Below are 6,878 nucleotides of genomic sequence, written 5' to 3'. Positions count from 1 at the left end.
GCTGTGTAATTTTGTTCAGTGTAGTTACATCCAAAGAGCTCCTCGAGATCAGCCTTGAGTCTTGGTTTTTTATGCTCACTGGGCAACACGTTGGTTGTCACGCTGCAGTAGGCATCCTCCTGTTCACCTGTTGTGTCAGTGAAATATGCATCAAGAAGTTGTTTAAAAATTTTTAAAAATAACGTTTACTATAGATTGTTAGCTCACCTGAAGTTTCTGAATGCTTTATCTCACTGTCTTGCAATAAATCGGCGAGATGGGCTTTGGAATCCTGTAATGTTAAAGGGTTAGTTCACCCCAAAATTATGTAATTTAATTACTCACCCTCATGTCGTTCCAACCCGTAAGACCTTCGCTCATCTTTGGAACACAAATTAAGATATTTTTGATGAAATCAGAGAGCTATCTGACCCTCCATAGACAGCAACGCAACAGAAATGTTCCCAGGTCCAGAAACGTAGTAAATACGTACCTATTATGTATGTACTTAAGTTACACATATGTAAGTACGTACATAAGTACATATTAAATAATTATTAATAAAAATAAAAAAGTGATAACTTGACTCACTCATGTTTCTTTTTTATTATTATTATTAGCCTACCTTAATGTTTTTTTTATTATTTTTTTTTTTTCAAATTAAACAAACAGTTAAACACCATGGAACAAATTACATCACATTTTGTGTTGCACTTCTGTGCCTCGGCTGCGATTTAATATGCTAAGATTTGTAATTTTTCCTACCGTGTCCGATATTAAAACCAGTGCGACAAACTTTGCAAAAGGCGTGGGCGGTGTTTACATGGCTTCAAGACAAGAAATTAAATTCTTCCGTCCAGCTGATGTTAAATTTACACTAATATTTTTTTTCATTTTTTTTAGGTTGCCAGGTTGAGGTCAAAAATGGTTTGAAATTTGTGTATTGTGTCGATTGTGTGAGGTGATGTGTTTTATACAAGATCTGGCAACTGGACAACCACAATATTGATGTGATCATTCATATAACTAGTTTTGGGCCATACAAATTACGGGAGTTTCCTGGGAGAAATAACAAAACAGGAGGGGGACAGGAGATGGGTGTGAAATACAGGAGACTCCTGAGAAAAACGGGAGTGTTGACAGGTATGCATGTGACATCAATGGCTCAACTTCATTTTTGCGACGCTACGAGAATACTTTTTTTTGTGCAAAGAAAACAAAAATAACAATTTGTGACCCTGGACCACAAAACCAGTCATAAGGGCCAGTTTTTCGAAATTGAGATTTATACATCATCTGAAAGCTGAATAAATAAGCTTTCCATTGATAGGACAATATTTAGCCGAGATACTATTTGAAAATCTGGAATCTGAGGGTGCAAAAAAATCTAAATATTGAGAAAATCGCCTTTAAAGTTGTCCAAATGAAGTTCTTAGCAATGCATATTACTAGTCTAAAATTAAGTTTTGATATATTTACAGTAGGAAATTTACAAAATATCTTCTTGTAACATGATCTTTACTTAATGTCCTAATGATTTTTGGCATTAAAAAAAAAAAAATTCAATAATTTTGACCCATACAATGTATTTTTGGCTATTGCTACAAACATACCCCAGCGACTCAACCATTTACTCAACCATTCTTCTCCCCTGAGTTACGTTTCCGCCATTTTGGAGAGTATCCAAGAATGTATTTGACATAATCAGCGTTGTTTATTATTCGGGGGGAAATCGCCCGCATGAACGAAAGCTGCGTAATAAGCGTTGTTTACTCTTAGGCGAATGCGTGCATATGCATTGTGATACTCTCTAAAATGGCGGACGACGTAACTCGGGGGAGAAGAATGGTTCAGTAAATTTTTATTTTTGTTTTCTTTGCGCAAAATGTCACATGGACTGTTTTACCGATGTATTTACTACGTTTCTGGCTCTCGGAACATTTCAGTTGCGTTGCTGTCTATGGAGGGTCAGATAGCTCTCCAATTTCATCAAAAATATTTCAATTTGTGTTCCGAAGATGAACTAAGCTCTTACGGGTTTGGAACAACATGAGGGTGAGTAATTAATGACAGAATTTTCATTTTGGGATGAACTATCCCTTTAATGCACGCTCGAGTAGTCAAATAGTCTATGCAAGCCCTATTGTGTACACACACTGCCAACACACATTTAAGTTCAAACAACATGTAAACGTGAACTTTGCATCCGGTGACCCCTTCAAGTTTTTATTTTTGGTGAAGCAGCTACACAGGTTTGGCAAATTTGCTCATGAATTTTCAAGTTTTACATGCAAGAATGTCTTGGAATTAAGTAATGTATTCAAAGTTTACAAGAGTTTTCACCTAAAGAGCTAGAAGTGTCTGCTAAATTAATAAACTATAAAAAATAATGTAAACCTAAACCTAACAACATCAAATAAATGGGCTCAGCTACCCATCATTGAAGGTGCTTTACTTTTGTACGTCATTATCATACAGTACATATTATTAGGCAATTAACGCTGTATGCGGAAGAGTTCAGAGATCTGTCAGTGTTAATGGGGCTGATAGATGACACAAGGTATCTTCCTCATGCTAACGTTTCACTTCATGTGTTTCAGTGCATGCTTGTCTTACATTGCCTGAGTGCAGTTTTAAGTGTCATTGGTTATCTGAAGCTGGTGTATCTGTTCTCATGTCGTTTCTACATTTGTCTACATTTGTTTGCTCATTTGCATTATTTTGCTAGGCCTTAGCTATGATAAAGACATCCATTTCATGCCTGTGTTGCATAGCATGTTTATTATTTTGAGGGTGGAGCAATAAATGGAGTGGCATGTTTTTGTAGTAGTGTGTTTGTTTTGAATCGATTTCAAATATCAAGAGAACTTCTCATAAATCACTTGCATTAAGTTTCAAGCCTCTTAGGGTACCGTGATAAGTCTCTGTACACACATGTATCGACAGTGATGGGCAGTAGCATCGCTACAAGTAGTGACGCTACTAGTTTAACTACATTTCTCAGTAGCGTGGTGGTAGCGTTGCTGCTTTCTGAATCAAATAGCTTTTCAGTAGAGAAGCTCTATTTTTGATCAAGTAGCGCGGTAGCATCAACAAAAGCTAACGTTACATTATCCAAAGCATTTCTGAAACTCAAGCTCAAATCGGAAATATAACAGTTAAGGATCGCTGATCCTGGATAAAACCTGGACTAAACCTCGTAACGCCATTGGCTCCTCAAATTGTCAGTCAAACCTCATTATTCCTCCCGCCTCTCTCGTGAATGAAGTGCGGCGCACAGTTTAGAGCATAGGTCACTAACAGGCGGACCGCGGTCCGGGTCCGGACCCAGAAGCCGTCCCATCTGGACCCGGACCTACATATCTAGCTTCTATTTCAACTGGCGCAGCTTTTGTAGTCTTTACGGTAGTGGACTCCGGTCCGAATCCGTGAAGGCTTTTGACATAATGAAATAAATACCAAACACTAATTTCTAGTAAATCAAATTTATATCTAGCAGATCAAGGTCAGCTCTAGAGCCGTTTGGGTGCGGTCGTGCGAGCGGTGATGAGAGCAGAGAGCGCCCGCTGCGCGCAGACAGATGAAACTTTCAGTGGGTGAAAAGCAATGGCATTTTCAAAAATTAGGAAAGTTGACAGGTCCTTAAAAATCTTAAATGTTACAATTAAGTCTTAATTATGATTTCAGGAGGTCTTAAATGTAGGGACTGAAAGACAAAAATTGTGCTATTCATTGAATAAATATGAGTGCTGCACGTTTCAAAGTCATCTGCTTCGCTGCTTTGTGGAGTCTGTCTCTCGGGCTTTGCCATTCCCAAAGCGCCACCTGCTGGAAGATAATGATTTTCCATTTTCAATCAGCCTGTTACGTCTGCTGTTGTCAAGGGCCAATGTGAAAATCAATCCATGTTCAATCCAATCCAAGATAATGTGTTATAAAATGTAAACAAATAAGGCAGTAAAATATATTTATGTTATTTAATTATTGTAATACTTGCTTGTTCTTGTGAAAACCTGTATCTGAACTGTAAATCATGCTTTTTATTTATTTTAATTTTTTTGTGCAGGTCTTAAAAAAAAAAGGTCTTTAAAAGTCTTGAATTTAAGCTTAAATATCCTGCAGATACCCTGGCCTGGCAAAAACCATCAGTTGTTTTTTATATATAGTTGTTCGGATCTCGGCTGGTGGAGAGGGTTCATTACTGGACCTCGAGCCGTTTTAGTTGAAGACCCCTGGTTTAGAGCATCTCAGTTTGTCTGCAGTCTGAAGGTAAATAAAAGAACTGTTGATTGAATAAGTATAGCGTTTTCTGTACTCAAAAAACACTATTTATAAAGGCTAATGTTTTTTTGGTTTTTAAGGAGCAGAGAGTGCAAATTGCTTGTGCGAAGCGCTGAATATATAATATGATATTTTGGCCAAATAACAAAAAACGGAGCACCCACATAGCGACAGAAAACTGTATAACCTGAAAGTTCATGAAAACGTAAATGTGATGCACGTAGCCTACGGCCTCTGATGTGGCGATAATGATGGGAAAAAAACATTTGTTGGTCAAAAATTCATATTTGAACTTGATTTTAGTGAAATGTTAATAATATAATGACACATGAGAGGATGCAGATAAACGTAGCCTATCTAGACCTATACATTTATATGGTAACACTATACAATAAGATTTCATTAATGTATCAACTAACATGAGCGAACAATGAACAATACAAAGATGAATAAATACAGTAATAAATGTACATTTATTACTGTAGCAAATTAGCTTAAAAGGGAATTGTATATAAATAATTACAATTAATCATGATTAATTACAATTATTTCTATCGGCTGACAGTAATAGCTGTAGCAGAATTAAATTGCCATCAACTGATCTGTTCGTCCAGCAAACATTCAATGTAAGTTCAAATCAACTCTAAGAAAGGATATTTTCGTGGCCACAGAAAATACTTTCCTATTAATGCATTAGAGCATGTAGCGAGGGTCAAAATCGTAAAGGAACATTAATTTGCAAGGCAGAATCAGAAACTCATGTAATTTGTGCACACAACTTTTATTAACTAAACGCTAACACACATAACTAATCTAAACAAACAAACAAACATACATACACTCACGCGTATATACAAAAGGGGAGCTAAAGTGGATGAATGAAGCCATTAGAGAAAACAGAATGCAGTTATGGAAAAAGTCAGTTAACCACCTGAGTAAAACCACCAGCGCCGTTTATAACGGGGTCTATAGCTTATACTAAACCTCTGTTTAGTTTAGTTAGTTGTACCATACTTGCACTTCCATGGCTGTTGACGTGTGTCTGGAATGCAGTCTCGGATGACAAGTCTTGATGATTTGAAGGTTTTGGACTCGCGATCACGTTCTTCCGGGTTGAAGAGTGATGAATTCCAAAGAGGTTATTCTTGTTCTGAGGTCCGAGGAGCTTCGGTTGAACGGAAAGTCAAGGCCGCAAAGCCTGGCGCAAAACTTAAGGGTCCCGAAGAGTTCTAGCTCACATCCTTCTAGGATCTAACAGAACCGCAAGACTGAGATATGTTGGAGCCCACCGGACACGCCGGTACCAGCTCAGGCTCTCCACACGGGCAGCAGTCCGGGATTTTTAGCAGAAGAGAGTGCACAAGAGGGAACTCTGCGTGAGCTCTTTAAGGTCTGCGAAGAGTCACACCTCTCAGGATGGGCTTGACCAATGAGAAAGGCTGAATTTCCAAGCGAGAGTTTGGAAATACTGGGGGGTTTATGGCCCTTTGTCTGAGAGCATGGTAATTTGCAAAGGGGTTGGATTGAAAGTTTTTATACAAACTATTAAAGATTATTAGGACATTAATATGCTGCATAGGTATCAACATGTAATATTCACTCTCACTTAGATCATCCGAAGAGGAATTGAGACCAAACATGTTACAGTTAGAGTGATATTAACTAGTCATCTATTATAAGCATGCATAAAACAGTATACAATACACAAAAACAGTAATAATATACACAATGACTTAATGATATGTGTGCTAAGGTTTTTCTATGAATTAATTAGAGAAGAGTCCATTTTATGGCATAATGTCTTTTTCCTATATGAAGTGAGTGTTGCTCGGCCATTTGCATTCCTTTGAGCAATAAAACTAGTGTTATCTGATGGGTTGCCATGGCACCGGGGGGGCCTGGAGGCGTCCACAGACATAGGGGCTCCTGGTATGTGTATTGGGTGAGGGGTCTGTGACCATTTGTTAATCTAATAACTTATTGATTTGTTAAATCAAATGCAAAATTGTGTGTCTGATTGGTCCAAATGCTACATTACTGTATTTATTCATCTTTGTTATGAAAATACAGTCATTCATTGGTAGTTCATGTTAGTTCACAGTGCATTAAACTAATGTCAACAAACACAAATTTTAATAATACATTAGTAAATGTTGAAATTAACATTACGATTAATAAATGCTGCAGGGGTATTGTTCATTCTTATTTCATGTTAACTACGCTAGTTAGCTAATGTTAACTAATTAACCTTATTGTCAAGTGTTACCCTTTGTATAAATGCATCTGTATACACAGGGCCATAGCTGGGGTTTGCGGGGCCCAGTGGGCCCTGTTTGAAATAGTTTAATTTGTATATTCATTTTATTTATTTATTTGTGCTATTTACACAATGTTTAAGTTTTTTCAAGTTTGTAGGTGTCCAGATACAGAAACCGAATAATCAAATGTAAAATAGCACTGCAGTCTTTACTGTAAAAATTAAATATACAGTTGAACCAAAATTTATTCAGACACCTTCAACATTTTACCTCACATTATCACAGTTTATTTGCTATAGTTTAGAAAATTGTAATAAAATATGACAAGAACTCAGAGTTAAACTGTGTCAGAACAAATTA

This window comes from Onychostoma macrolepis, chromosome 03 (genome assembly GCF_012432095.1).
Source record: "Onychostoma macrolepis isolate SWU-2019 chromosome 03, ASM1243209v1, whole genome shotgun sequence".
Taxonomy (NCBI): domain Eukaryota; kingdom Metazoa; phylum Chordata; class Actinopteri; order Cypriniformes; family Cyprinidae; genus Onychostoma; species Onychostoma macrolepis.
The sequence above is the reverse complement of the archived record's forward strand: the minus strand, read 5'-3'. Positions refer to the sequence as shown.